Below are 16079 nucleotides of genomic sequence, written 5' to 3'. Positions count from 1 at the left end.
GACCTTACTTGTTTGTATCTTGAGCAGGTGATCGGGACAGGCAGCTGGCAGGCATATGAGGTGCTCTATGCCTCTCTGGAGACAGAGAGAGCTTCAGTAGAGAGTGGGCAGGTGAGTAACAGGTATATATTTTCCTTGGCAGGGGCAGCGACTGGATGAATGGCCCAGGGAAGTGTAACTGGGAGTGTTTATTAAACTCCTCAAAGCAATCAAAGCAACAGGAACCCGAAACATCTGTGCAATCCCTATGACTAAAAGCAGGCAATTGAAGAATAGATAAAAAAGCAGAGTTGCAGAGCAAACACATAAATTATTTAGAGACACAGAAAGTCTAATTACCACCATAACAACAGAATAGCAGCACAATAGTTTAATAGTTTAATTATTTATATAGCACATTTAATTACAACAGGAGCGTTGACCAAAGTGCTGTACAAGAATACAACATACACAAGCCAGTCCTTAAATGTAAAGGAGTTAATGCAGAATAGTGTGAGAGAAAGAGAAAGAGGGACACACTGCTCTGCTGTTCCTCTGCTGGAGGAAAAAAGTTCCCATGGACTTTTATTTTCTGAGGATAAACCATTTGCAAAAGACATCTCATGAAAATGAAGCCATCAGATTTCATAAGGACCTACATAGCTGATGACATGACAAGGCAATGTTAGAGTAATAAGCAGTCCATGTTTTTTATGACCACTTATGCTGACTGTGGCAGACTAAATGCAGACAAGTGGTTTTATCTAGCAAAGTGAAGAATGGAGGCAGGTTTGCTGTGTAAGCTTGTGCCACCACATGCTTGGGCCACATGCATGCAATTGCTTCACCTGAGATTGTGTGACCTATACAGTGTCCACACACAGGTCTGAATAGATGCAAATTTGCAAAACACACTTTCGAGGAAAGCATGAATGACCATACTAAATGTTGAAATCTGGCTGACTGGTGTTCAGGAAAGTTGTTCTTGACCAAAGTCGAATGCTTGCACCATTTAAACTGAACCACCAAAACCAAACTGGGCACTAAAGCAAGAGTCTACAGCCATGTTATAGTGGCTTTGTAAGGCTGTGCATGGTAACATAATAGGATGTTTCGCAAAAGTAATGTTTGGCACCAGGTTCTCCGTCTTACTGCTCTCACATACAACCCCATATTTAATTTACAGTAACAGCCTCCTGGACTATTGGGTGAGAAATGTTGTTCTATTCATGTCTGATACAAGATTCATGCTGCTCAACAGTCCTGGGTCTTCTTTGCTGTATTTTTCATTTCAAAATGTTCCAATTTTTCATTTGGTGAAAGGAATGGACTGCAAGCGGTTCAGGATATCACCCGAACTTTTCTATGTCAAAGTATGCTGTTATAATAGATGCAGTATGGAGTTGAGAATTATGTGTTCAAGGGCTTTTCTGAAAAATGCTCCATGTCTCTATGAAAGCATATGTTGCTCTAAAAGCTGTATATACATTTCAGCACTGATGGTCCCTTTCCAGATGTGCAAGCTCTCAAACACTAATGTACCCCCATACATTCAGAGATGCAGACTTTTGAACTGAGCACTGACAACAAGCTGGCTGGACCCTTTCCTCTTTAGTCTAGAGGACACAGCATCCATGTTTTCCAAAAGAGAACTTTAAATTTTAATTCATCTGACCACATAATAGTTTTCCACTTTGCCTCAATCCATTTTAAATGAACTTTAGCCCAGAAAACACAGCAGTGTTTCTGGATTATGTTCACATTTGGCTTCTTCTTTGCATGACAGAACTATAACCTGGATTTGTGGATGGCATGGTGAACTGTGGCACAGGCAATCATTTCTGGAAATGTGCCCATGCAGTGATTCCCATGTTTTTAATGCCACCAGAGCATGTGAAGTTTATAGATATCAAATCTTGATTTTTGACCTTGTCCTGTCCGCTGCCTTGAGATTTCTATAGATTCTCAGAATCTTTTGATGACATTATGTTTTGCAGATCATGTAATATTCAAGGGCTTACAAATTTTATGTTCAGGAACATTATTTGGAATTTTTTCCACACTTTGTTGCAGAGTGGTAAAACCTCAGCTTCTGAGAAACTCTTCCCCTCTAACAAGCTCTATTTAATTACCCACACATGTTGCCAAGCAACCACATTAGTTGCAAAAACCATTTCTTTTTAGTACTATTTACTTTTCCAGCCTTTTATTGCCGCCATTCCAACTTTTTTTAGATGTGTTGATATGTTTTCTATGTTCTATTGTGAATGAAATATATATTTTCATTTGCATTATACACAGCTGATTAAAATTCTTGGAATTGGGGTCTTAATATCAGTATTGTGTCACAGAAGCCGCAAAATCTGGGATTAATTTCTGGAAGACTCCTTCTTGATTAATGATTAGAAGAAATTTGGTCTCTGTGTTAATGAATTAACATTTTTGGAGGTTGTATTTTGTTGCTGTTGTTTGCAGAGCATGGGAACAAATTCTGCTTCTGTCATAATGAAAGATACAATATAAGATATCAAAACAATAAATAATTAAAATGCTAACATGACAACACTGCAAAGGGGCATTTCTCTCCTATTTTAAAAGCTATCTCAACAACAAGGAAACAGACTCACTGAATTCGCCCTTGTTTGGCATCACATGATAATCTTTGGTATCCTCCCACAGAAACACTCTCGCACAAGAGAACACGTCAGCCGTCGTCATCAGCCCCGGGTGGCTGTGATACCTAATGAGTCAGGGTGACCAGAACACCCACAAAGCAGATACAAAGGAACCCTGGGAGACTATATCAGTGTGAGTGTGGGTTTCTGTGTGTGTGAGTCTGTGTGAGGTACTTTTGTGTGACTCTTTGGGGGGATTAAAGGCTTGCCCAAACGGTTGAGCAATCTGATCTTCGGGGGACTGATTGGAAAGAAAACTTCTTTTTTTTTTCTCTGCTGATGTCCATCTGTAACTTATGTTATTATTCAAAGCAGACCCTGGGATCCATGTACATATACCTTACTTTGTGGTTCTTTTTTAATGTGTACAGGACACTAGGAATGTAGGCAGAGAATGTTTGATCAGTTTTGTCTTATGACTTCTTTATATCATATATTTTATATTAGAATTTGCAATAAAAATGGTTTGGTTCTCCCTTCAAGTTTTCGCCCTTATTCCCTTCAGGGCAACTGAAATTTAACCACAGTTTCAAACTTTGCAGGAAGCAAACATCAGCTTCTGTGTCAAACCCACCCAGCCCTTACATTTGGATTCAGAGAAGGAGACTCAGTGCATATTTCACATCTGTATATGTTGATCAAAATGAAACTGCAGTGCCTGAAGGAGCTTCGATGTGCATTACAACACATCAAAGATATATTGTAAGAGTGGATTCACAGAACTTTATGATCACATTGTGTGTAGCCTTTTTGCAAATTAGTGTCATTATTGCTGAAGCTACAGTAACAATGGGGAGACAGCACATCAGCATCATTGCTCTTTCTGTAACATTATTTTTTGATTATCCCAAGTTTCCCTTAAAAGATAGGCTTGATGTTTGACATGCTGCCTATTGTTGTGTAATATTGAAGATGGTAGATTGGTGTATAATTGAATACATATTGAATATACAATAATGTAAATGGAAGCCACTTGTAAGAGATTTTCCTGTCTTGGGTGGTTAGATTTAGATACTACAAACATTTTTTTGGCACTAATCTTTGTTTTAGACACAGAGCATTGCGCAACACTCTGAGCTTGAGTATCTAGCAATAATAGTAATTCACAAGCCAAATTTTTTTGTTTAAGACCATGTTTCTGTTACAATAAGCTTAGTTGATGGACTTTATATTCAAATTAGTTAGTAAAATGGTTTTCCTCTAATTTATTTCTTTCCTTTATTGCCAGACCTTTAGTATCTGGTGTCACAATGCATCTTTTGTATCCATCTGCATGCTTTAACTGCAGTGCCTGTTAAACACAAAAAGACTGATCATATAAGTGTATCCATGCCGCTTACAGGGATTTATGGATTGAAACTGAGGGAACGTAAATCCTCGGCATGAATCAAGAGTTTACTAAAATAGCGTTAGCCTGTGGTTTCCGGAAACAACGTTTCAGCAAACCACAGACTGACGCTGTTTGGTAAACCTCCCACAGCAAAACACAGATGTGAAAATCCATTCGATCACACTACAGGCCATAGCTGGATATAGATAAATATGTAATAGGAACAACACAAATAGGAGAGGGTGAAATTAGCAGTCAATTTGATATCTTCCCCTATTTTAACACAGTCAAGCTCCCAAGGGGCTCTCTTTTGCAGCAGTACAGGAAGTGACCATTATTGAGCAGTGAGAAAAAAATGTCTTGTGTTTTTTTGGCTTTTATGTTGCCATATTATCACAATACCATACCCAGAAGCAAATCTTAATGGCAACTACTTTCTCATTACAAACATATCAGAGTCCATCTGAGACTTTGATAAATGATCACATTTCAGAAGAAAAAAAAACATCTGCATTTTTCACAGACTACAGCTGGGAGCTTCCTTTTTCTGGATAGCGCCACTGATTTGGTTATATATACACAGCAACCTGGTGAAAGCCCTTTGGAAAGATGATAAAGCCAAAGACATTAAAGCTCCAATAGTTTTAGATTTTACACATCTGAAGGTTGAGTTTTAATGTTCTTTTTCGACTGAGTAGCGAGTATCAACATTTATATATATATAGTCATTCATTCATTCAAATCTAATCAAAGTTACCTGACTTGTTAATGTTTGAGGGGGGGGGGGGGGGGGGGGTCTTTGTTTGTTTGTTTTTTAACAACTGCAACTTCAGCATGCTTAGCATATTTTATTTCATATGTTAAATCATTAAAATTCTGGATTTTTTGGAATTCCAGAAAAAGACTAACGTCACCCTCATCACTAAAATCCGGCTGTATCGCACACTGGTATTGCCCATTCTTCTCTATGGATCCGAGGCCTGGGTCATCCTCAAGAATTACCTCAACAAGCTTGAGGTCTTCCAAATGCGCTGTTTGCGTCACATTCTCCGAGTGTCCCTCTGTGACCAGCAACAGCGCGATACAGAATCAATGTCACCAGCAGCCCTCAATGGAACAGCTGATCCAGAAGCACTGACTGCAATGGTTTGGCCACATCTGCCACATGCGCAACCATCACCTGACTTATCGCCTTCTGCTGCAGCAGCGCCCCGCCCACTGGAGAATCAAGCGTGACACGCCCAAGAAGACTTGGATCAAGCAAATTGAAGACCATCTTAAACAACATATTCTAACCCTCAAGCAAGCAAAGGTCATGGCCAGAGATCGCAAGGCATAGAAGTGCAACTTTGACCAAGATGGTAACCCTACAGCACCCACAGTGCACTATTGGCTTTGTGGATGACCTCCCCTGCCGACCGCCAGCTAGGTACAAAAGAAGAAAAGAATTCATGAAAAGAGATATAATAGACTTTGAGGTTAGAGTTATTTCAGCAGAAATAGTTGTAGAGTATTCCACACAAAAGGACATTATAGCCTTCACATCCCTACTAGCGAGACGTCTAATATTGTTGCATTGGAAGTCTGTTAAGTATCCTACCATTTCCCGGTGGCTTAAAGATGTCATGTTTTTTTTTAAAACTTGAAAAAATTAAAAATACGTTGAGAGGTTGCACAGCCAAATTTTTTCACAAGTGGCAACCCTTTATCTCTTATTTTGCTAGTCTAGAGGTATTGCCTGTTTAAATCTACTTTTGTTACTGTTATATTCCTCTAATATGTTTGATGGTTGTGTTGATCTGTGTGGGACTGGGGGTGGGGGGGGGCGCGTTGTGGGTTTTTTTTTCATATATATGTGTGTTTATTTACTTAGGAAAATGAAGAAAGGTTGATTGTATTTCGGTAACTGCAAGTACTGTTGTTTTCTTTTTTCAATAAAAATATTTTCAAAAAAAAAAAAAGAAATAGTTGTAGAGTGAGGACACTGACTTTGTGTTAGATACGCAGTACTTAAACAGGGATTTTGGTAGCATTCACCCCAAAAAAAGAAAGCTAAGTCAACAAATAAAATTACACTTCTTTCTTAAGTGAACGCATGACCTAATGTTTTCATCCAAGGTTTTTATCCATTCCAACCAGTTTTTAGTACCATTTGAATTACTCCTTCCATGGCACTTTGATTTCATGTGATCACAACAATGTCAGCCATTAGATTGAATTACTACGATTTTAAAGTTTTCCTACTTTGCAGTTTTGGATGTTCCCATCTTTGTAAACTGAAGGTGATTATGTGGATAACTGTCCAAGTGGGGAGTTATCAGTAAATGTTGGTGTTAGCTAGTTCGGTTTAAGCCTTAAAAATAAAAAAAGAGAGATGTTTTTATAAAAGGAAGTGGTCCCTATGCAATGGATTATGCATTTGCCAAAAGGTGCCTGGTTTGATCCCAGAAGGAGACACAAATCGCTTGTGGGTTGCATGAAGAAGGGCTTCTGTTGTAAAAATCTACCAAATCAAGAATGAAAGGCAACTTCTTGTGAATACAGCACAGACTGCGGTCCAGTAGAGGTAGCGCACTTGCAGCCTCTGGCAGTCTGGGCACGGTTTGTCTGCCTGAGAAGAGCTCTGCTGGTGATGGAGGCAGTGTACAAAGTATGTGCAAAACAGCCTTGTGGTCCACTCTTGTTTGCTCATTTGTTGGTCCATCCGGCAGCTGCAGAAAGAGTGAAGTTATAACATACAAAGAGCTGAAGTGTTAAAAACAATGAAAAGTCTCCACTGCAGTCACTGATTTATTTTTTGATCATCAAAGTTTTTTTCAATCCAAATGAGCTGTTGCTGTTGCTCCTTTCTCTGTTCCCACTTGTCAACCTATCAGCATTCAGCAGACTCATACGTCATCTGTGTCCAGCAATGTACAGTTAGGATTTTGGAAATATGCAAGGGAGCATGTCTGCACTGGGCAACACCTCTCTCTGCATGCTGTCTGAGAGGAAACATTTGCACAGACGGACACATTTGCAAGTTCATAAATGATGCTTACAGGTTACAGTGGAAAATGAGTTTAGTTGTAGTTGTTTCATCTTAGGGTTTTTAAATGTATTTGGAGGAGAGGATTGCTTTCTAAAAAGAAAAGAATATATCCATAAACTTACCATATTGCATAATGAAGTTTCTTCATTAAAAAAGTAAATAGGATTTTTTTTAAAAAAAAAACCTTATTAAATGCTATTATTGACCAATGATAAGAAGGAAAGAAAAGGAAAAAAAATTACCCACCATATAGATTCTCTGACTGGGAAAATTGTGCATGGAGACCAAATGCTTTTTAATCTTGATAAGTGGGGTGGGCAATTTTAGCAAGAGAGTCTGCAGAGACTCACTTGCTATTAGAGTAACCTTCCAGTGGCCATTGTGAGAAACACACTTTGTGGTATTTCTATTTTAGCGCCAGAGGTTAAAGACTGTTTAGGATTCATCCTTTAACTATGTTCTGCAATTACTACTGTATGTCCTCGTCACACAAGTTAGAGCTAGTTTGTTCCCAGAGTGTTTGTTATGTGGGGCGTGATGTGAAAAGGAGCCAAATGTGAACTCTGAATAATCCCTGTGTCTGCTTCATGCCCCAGGACACCAAGCTGGCAGGACACCCAGAGCCTCTTCCATCTGATAATGCAGAGAGCCCCAGAAAATATATTTGGTTTAGATTCTAAACAATCCTCTAAGTTAAACCTAGTGCGTGAAAATCAATGCATGAGAAACATGTGGAGTACTGCAGCAGTCAGTGAACAACAGTGCACCTAAGAAAGACCTTTTGAGAGGAAATCAGATTTCATTAGTTAGTAAAACATCTCAACATCCTGACGGTTAGATAAGCATGACCAAATTCAGTGGTGTTTGATAATTCTTAACAGAAATGTAGGTTAGGGTCCACAGCAATGACCTATTTGCTGTAGAAAAACACTCTCCTTACGGATTGAGTGCCAAAAAGCTCACAAATTTGCTTTTAATAACTATTTTGCAGTATTTAATTTTTCTCTGAACTTTTTTCTCTGAACTGTTCAGATATTTCTTTAAATTTGATTTCTGAACTTGCAGAACTAAATAATTACTGAAAAAATATGACTCTGTAATTTCGGACCACCATCTTGATAGAAACCATTCACCTCAATGATCCATACTGTGCAAAGGGGGATTGTAAAGAGCATAATGTAAGCCCAATGTATAAATTTAGGGGCAAAGAAAGACAGTATGAACCCCCCTCAGTCTGAAAGGAAAGAAATGTGGTATAATGTAACTGAAACTCACTGAAGCGTCACATCAACGAAACAGCCTGAACCATGTGTCTTTTTTTTTCATGACGCATGTGAAGTTCAGACATGTAACAAAAGGAAAAAACAAAATGTGTTCCATGTGTTTTTCACATGTGTATTTCATGGATCATTCCTTTATACTACAGATAATCTCAATCAATGCCCCCAGTAGAAAAGAGCAACAAGAATTGTAATGACAAAATCTAATTATACCGAAAATGAGGGGAAAATATCTTTCAATTAATGTCCTGTTTCAACAAATAGCATGCCAACTGTACTGCAAATTCCAACTGAATGTTAAAACAGTATAACGTTCATTATACTCATTGTTGTGTTTTTGAACCTTAAATTACCTTCATGTTTTCAATTAAAAATACAAGGACTCGGTTCATTAAAATACATAATCTGAAGTCATTTAATGTAGTTAAATCTGTAACAAAATGTTGTTTTTGTTGTTTCCAGGGTGAAGGCATTTTTTTGTTTAGTTTTTTTATCCAAACATCCCCAAACAAACGCTCTCTAGTATTCTTATTTTGGGCGAACCAATGTTTAGTTTCCTCCATGGTAACTAATTCATCAGCCGAGTGAATGATTCATTGTTTAGTTAGTGCTGTGACCTCAGGTAATTACAATGTATCAAATTCTATTATCGTCTACACTCACTGGAATCTTTTAACGTACACCTGTTCAGCTGCTTGTTTGGGGGAAAATCTAATCAGCCAATCACATGGCAGCAAATCAATACATTTAGGTATGCAAACATGGTCCAGATGCCCTGCTGAAGTTCATGGCTGTTGGTGCCAGATGGGCTGGTCTCAGTAAACCGCTGATCTGCTGGTATTTTCCCACACAAGCATCTCAGGGGTTGATAGACTATGGTCAGAAAAGAGAACATATACAGTGAGCAACAGTTCTGAGATAAAACGTCTTATTGATACCAGAGATCAGAGGAGAATGACCACACTATTTTGATTTGATATGAAAGATGACAAAGGGACTGCAAAATGCCTGTTAAAAAAAAAAAAAAAAAACACCCTATATAGAGAATTCATTAAAAAGAGAACTACAGAATCTGAAAAGAAATATAAAAAGTATAAAAATAAATTAACTAACATAATGAGAACTTGTAAAAAAAAAAAAAAAAGAATACTTCATCAAAAAGTTAGAAGATAATAAAGATAGCATGAAAGGGATATGGAAGGTATTAAATAGTATAATAAAAAATGGACCAAGGACTAATGACTACCCTGGGTATTTTATGGAAGGGACAAATACTATTAGTAAAATGAACGAAGTAGTAAATGGATTCAATGAATTTTTTGTAAATATAGGGCCAAAACTGGCTGCAGAAATAAAGGTTGATATGATAGAAAGGGAGACTGGAGGAAACATTGAAAGGAATGCAAGTTCAATGTTTTTAAGAGCAGTGGAAGAGAAGGAGATACATGATATTGTCAGTGGACTTAAGAACAAAACGAGTACTGACTGTCATGATATTGATATGGTAACGGTAAAGAGAGTAATTGATGGTATTGTAAAACCACTACAATATATTTTTAATTTGTCTTTCCAGGAAGGGGTTTTTCCACAAAAAATGAAAGTTGCAAAAATTATTCCTATTTATAAACCAGGTGAAAAGCAGTGTTTTACAAATTATAGACCAGTGTCGGTACTCTCCCAGTTTTCTAAGATACTGGAAAAACTATTTCTAAAAAGATTTGACAGCTTTGTGGATAAACATGATTTGTTGGCAAATTGCCAGTATGGGTTTAGAAATAATAGATCAACAGTTTTGGCATTGATGGATTTAATTGAAGAAATAACAGAATTTATGGATAACAAGAAGTATGCACTTGGAGTCTTTCTAGATCTAAAAAAAAAAAAAAAAAAAAAAAAAAAAAAAAAAAAAAAAAAGCATTTGATACTGTTGACCACGAAATTCTAAAAATTAAACTGGAAAAATATGGGTTCAGGGGTGTGGTACTGGATTGGATAAACAGCTATGTGATGAATCGACAGCAATATGTACAAATAAAATACAGTAATGCTGCACTAATGAATTAGACTAACTATTCACTTTAGCTAAAGTTATTAAGTTAGCTAAAGAGTTGGGATGCTGTGTAAGACATAAATAAAGCTAAAATACAAAGGTTTGGACACCGTTTTGCACGTTTCCCTACTGTAGGGGTCTCTGCAAGCATACAGAGGGGGTACAAGATGACAACTTTGGAATTCTACTAGAAACAGTCGATCATATTTGTCAAAGCTGAATTCAGGGCAAACTATGCTAAATTAGCGTTTTTAGCTAACAGCTACAATAAGCATAAAAGTTACCTTACGGCTATCATTTGTTAACTTGACGCTTGTTCTTATACATGTAATACATTTATTACCAACCTGAGAGTTTATCCGCTGGTCATTCGACATGACAAATGACTTCTGAAGTCTTAATTCAGCTCAAGACGCTGTAGATTCCCGTCAGTAACACTTTCGGTCCGCTAGTAAAACGTAGTTCTATTAATCTGCGCTTGTCACAGTAGGGATGGGTACCGGTGTCCGGTGCCATGATGGCACCGGTTCTGACATAAACGGTAGTAACCAGACCGAAAAGCAGCGCACATTTCGGTGCTTTATTTCGGTGCTTTTTTTTCCTGAGCTGTGATACACTTCTAGCCAATCATTTTACGTTTCCGAGGATAGTAGGCGGGGCCAGGTACGTAGTTCTTTTAGAGCAGAGCTACAGATTAAAAATGCCCAAAGCAAAGTGGTCAAAAGTCTGGCTATACTTCACAGCAAAATATGCAAAACTCAGCACCCTGCAACAAGTGCTTTAAGCTGATACTGTGATACTGTCAAAGGAGGTAACACCTCAAATCCGATGAAACACCTGGTGACGTATAGCGTTTTTGTTTTTTTTAAAAGCCCAGAAATGCGCCGTATTTGATAGCTTGCTGCGAGACCTCACACCAAGCGCATCTACTGCGGGTGGGTTGCCTGTTATGAGACCCGGAGTTAGCAACATCCCCCAAAAACACGAAGAGGAGAGTCCTGGCCCCTAGCCCTGCCAGTGTAGCAGAAATGATGAGGATGATGATGCAGCAGCAGCCGTTCTTCTCTGCGTGAGTAGCTTAATGTTGTGCGTGTGTAATTTACATTGAGTAGGCTAACCACGTTATTACATTAATGCATGTAAGGTGAACTAGCAAACATCATCATAGCTACATGCGGCTGTCTTCTTGTTTGATGGCAGATACTCCCTTCACCCTGGCCAAAAAGGCTAAAATGACCAAAGAAAAAGGGGAAAACAGTTAAACATGAGAGGTTTAGGACAAAGTTTGTGTTTTTTCCATTGTTTAAGCACTGCTTCCAGCCAAGAGTGATACCATATATGCCCCACAGCTGCAGAAAAGGCTAACATTGTTATCTTTTTACAAAAAACAGCTGAACATGAGAGGTTTTTGGACCAATTTTGTGTTCTCCAGTCTTTAAGCACCGGTTTGAGCACCGTTTGAGCACTGTTTCTGACCATGTCCATCCCTTTATATCCATTGTTTACCCATCTTCTAATGGTTGCTTCAAGCAGGATGCCATGTCACAAACTTTAAATCATTTGAAAGTGGTTTTATGAACTGGTGACTGTGGAGGAAGAACTGTGTCATGCCAAGACTCGCATCATGGATTTGCAGTCGACAAATCTGCACTGTCAACAAAACAATATTTCAGAGGAATGTTTCCACACCTTCCTGAATCTATGCAACAACAAATCAAGACAATTCTGAAGGCAGAAGTCCAACCACGTAGGTGGTAGCAATGTGTGCCTAATAAAATTTCAGGTGATTCATTTAAGCTTAAGTGGTGAAGGGTACAGTCTATCAACAGCTCCTGTATAAACACAATGCCATCATCTCAATATGCACCAGCATTTTTACCGACCAAAACGACAGGTATCTTGGATGTCAACATCAGCCTGCCATTTCAGTCCACTCTACATAACAAAAAAGAGGCACTGTTGAATGTATATTAGCTGACGAGTGAAGGAAAGCTTGGTGACAATCAATACTAGAAATGAAAACAATATACCAAAAAACAATGGCCAGATGTTGCATATGGATTGTATATGACTATATTCCCTTTATAAATAATAATGATGAGAGAGAGATTGTGCTGGCATGCAGCAACATATATTTTTCTTTCTTTGATCTTTTTTTTAACTTTCTTTAAATGACTGTCTCTTAAGTTAACCACGACAGAAAAACATGACAAACATAAATATTCATCACGTGAATGGAGGAAATCATACATATTCATTCATATGTTCTCATGTCATAGATGTCAGCATGTAAACATTCCTGCACTTCCAAATTCAAATAAAACCACACCATTTCCCAAAGCCCTTATGGCATTACAGACAGCGATAATGTTACAGATGGAGAGACCAGGCGGCTGATCCACAGTGGCAGATGTGTCAAGTTTGTTTTATCATGTGGCGTCTAGTACAGGAAAGAAAAGGGGAAGGACAAGGAGGAGGTATTAAAAAGCAACTAAAAACACAAGCAAGAGAATTATTAAATAAATAAATGTGATGTATTAATGTAATAACAAAATACAGAGGTGCAGAGTACAGCAGGGACTGGATATATGAGGAATCTGATCAACTACAATGGAATGGAAGGGCACACAAGAAAGCCACATGGTGTTGTTTCTGCAGTGAGAATCACATTCTCAATATATAAACTTAAACAAATTCTATAGTGATCATCCAGGTGGGACCAGGAATGATTTTGCCTGGATGCATTTTAGAAAGTAAAACAACAAGCCTGGCAACATCAAGAAAACTTAAATTCATGCTTCAGGTCACTCGGCTGAAATTACAATTTCTTGTGCTTACAATGATTTCTTTTAAGAACCAACGTTTTACTATTGCCAAAAAGGTCACATATTTTTCACTTAAGTACAGATACCAGTAAAAGTTGACATACTGATTCAACTTCTTTACTCAAGTAAAAATGAAAAACTACAGACTCTGAAATGTACTCAAATTACAAAATTACAAATACAAATGAGCTCTACCAGGTGTTGCTGTGCAGAGGAAACTGAACTACATGTGATGGAATACACAGCGTGTATGGAAAAACACGTGCTGTATTTCAAATTAAATTCAAATTCTAATGAATATACTTACTCTGAACATTGGACATATGCAGAGAAAAACAAAGGGAATTTTAAAAACTATCTCTATTTGTTGCTGCCTACATTGTAGATGGGTGATTTTGCCTCCTCACCTAAACAGGATAATGACTATAATCAGTGGAAAAGTATTAACCCTAAGATCGGTTGTTATGGTGCAGCGTGGGAAAAGAATCACTTAGAATCAAAATACTTTTAGTGTAAGAGCAGATAGGGTTCTTTATCTGCAGGCTGCGATCAGCTGATTTGTGCTTTGTGGATTTAGCTAACTGAATTCAACAAGATATAACCAGATACTCCATAAGGATGCAGTCACTTTAGGGAAAACAGTGATTGGAGTCGGGGGCACAACCAAAATAATTCCAAGTGCCTTTGAAGTGGTCACTTCAAAGAAGGGAACCAAGTCTGAGATGACTTCCACACAGTTTTCCATATTTGAAGCGACATAGGTGCTTCAAAACATTCATAAAATGGGGATATAATACTGTAGCAATAAGACGAAGACAGTCTGCTATCAAGAGTCAAGTTGGCACATTCAATCTGTTTGAAATACTGCTAAAATTAACTGTGGTGAATCTCAAATCTGTTGTCATCTGCATCAGACCTGTAGTGCGTTACACTGCCACTGGCAGACCACAGAGAATCCACATGTCAAGCCTCACAGTCTGGACTTTTTACTAATAAAGTAAGACAATGCAAGCCCAAGTTTTATGCTTATGTTTCTCTCTGTAAACAATGTACAACAGAGTACAATATGTGGTCATATTAGGAAAAAAAATAGTGTTCATTTTGGGAATAAAGTCGAAATGCTATTTTGAGAATACAGTCGAATTGTGGAGACTAAAGATTAAAGTACTTACTGTGTTACATGTAAGCACTGGGACTGCACAGAGCGATGCACTGGGACAGCTGTCTCATATTGCTATTAGGGAGTCTCTGATGAAATGCTACGCACACTGTTTGCTAGCTTTGCAGCTGCTATGATGGCCCGATAGAAAGAACCAGTCACACTCCTATCATTAATTGCATCATTCAGAGCTAGAACTTGTGCTCCATAATACTGTAAAACATGTTGCAGAGCGGAGTCATTTTCACATATTTATTAGCTGTCAAACTTCAAAGGTCTGCTGTTGATTTCAATAAATGGAACAAGATGCCCCCTTTCCACCAAGATGCATTGGTGAGATGCCCTCACCAAATAGCACCCTTTGTCCTGTTGTGTTTATTTGTGGCTGTTTATTAGAAGCTCAGGTTTTTGTGATCCTTTACATTACGCACTTGGAGACCTAAATGATAGTTCAGATGAGTTGTTCATTGATCGACACTGATTACAAGTGATTGCAATGTGTTGACCGTCTGTTTGCCCTTTATAAGTTAGATGGCAAATATTTGCAAACCTTTTAGACTAATTGCAGTCAGAGTCACACTGAGATAAGTTGCCTGTCACCTGTCATTTGCAACCAAAATTGGTCATCCTGAAGTTAAGTCTAATCTCCGCTCAGTCTCTTGGTGACCAGTTGGTTAGCATCTACTTGGAATCAGTCCCAGACAGCACAAAAAATGCAAATAGCCACATATTGTACAAAAGATTGTACAGCAGTCGGCTTGTCTAATGTGACTGGGGCCAAACCTCTAAGCAGTGTAAAGCTAGTATAAAAATGCAATTAAAAGAGTAAATCCAATCAGCATCACCTTAAATTTAAAATGAATTCTCCTGTCCTTGATGTCACCTAACATTTACCATTAACACCACAACCAACTCTGTGCCAGTCCAAAACAATGCATAACTGTGAGCGTTACGACCGTGCTACAAATTAAACAGTGTAGTCTCAGATACAGTAGTACTTTAAAAGCAGATTTCTCCTCCACTTACAGTATGTTCTTAATTTCTTTCTTCCTTGTTGTTCAGTCAGTCCACACAAGTCTGCTTTTCTCTCTGCTTGGTTTGACTCTTTCATTTTTCCGCTATTTGTTCATTAGTTTTTATTGTTATTATTATTTATGGTGGGACTTACCAACAAGTAAAATCCTCACATCTGGACCTCTGTAGGATCTCTGTGTGTGCGCAAATAAACTTGAAACATCTTAAAGCCTAAAAGTCAACTCAAAGCCTAAAAGTTCACAAGTTCACCAAAACTGTATAGCGTACACAGCAGTTAAAGTGTACAGATACATAGAGATTACTGCGCATACGCCCATGTCAGAGACTTTCCAACCTCCAGTAAACACGTTTATTCATTTATTTCCATGACAACAGTCAATAGCACTCCCACCCTTCTTCTCTGTAGTGTAACTTCCCTGAGGTCAGTCACACAGAAGTGTAGTTTGGAGAATGGAGAACAAAACAGACTGCAGAACAGATAAGCGCACTATAGTTGTTGCTGTGCTTTGCAGCACCTAGTTGCAAGCTACAGTTACAAATGTAAGTGACTGTGTGATACAGATTAAAGTATTTTAAAAAATGTTACTATCAGTGGGATGTTGATATACTTTTAAGCTAAAGAAACAGAGTTGCAGTAGCATTTGTATTAAAGGCGGAGAACTACGTAACACCTACACTGCTATTTTAGATCAGAGGTGTCAAACATAAGGATCGG

The 16079-nt window shown here is 38.1% G+C and overlaps 1 long non-coding RNA gene across 1 annotated transcript; it reads right to left on the bottom strand.

The window, feature by feature from the left end:
* Window positions 1-8686: 8686 nt before the first annotated feature.
* On the bottom strand, window positions 8687-15682 carry LOC146698287 (uncharacterized). The gene is made up of 2 exons (XR_014922896.1): window positions 15498-15682; window positions 8687-9168 (listed from the first exon to the last, which is right to left on the bottom strand). It is a non-coding gene; the product is annotated as an uncharacterized LOC146698287 (long non-coding RNA).
* Window positions 15683-16079: the final 397 nt, after the last annotated feature.

Source organism: Copadichromis virginalis, linkage group LG11, assembly GCF_057382275.1.
Source record: "Copadichromis virginalis isolate Kocher_CV1m ecotype Utaka linkage group LG11, C_Virginalis_male_GT1.1, whole genome shotgun sequence".
Lineage (NCBI taxonomy): Eukaryota > Metazoa > Chordata > Actinopteri > Cichliformes > Cichlidae > Copadichromis > Copadichromis virginalis.
Note: the sequence above shows the minus strand (reverse complement) of the source record. Positions and strands in the feature narration are given on the sequence as shown.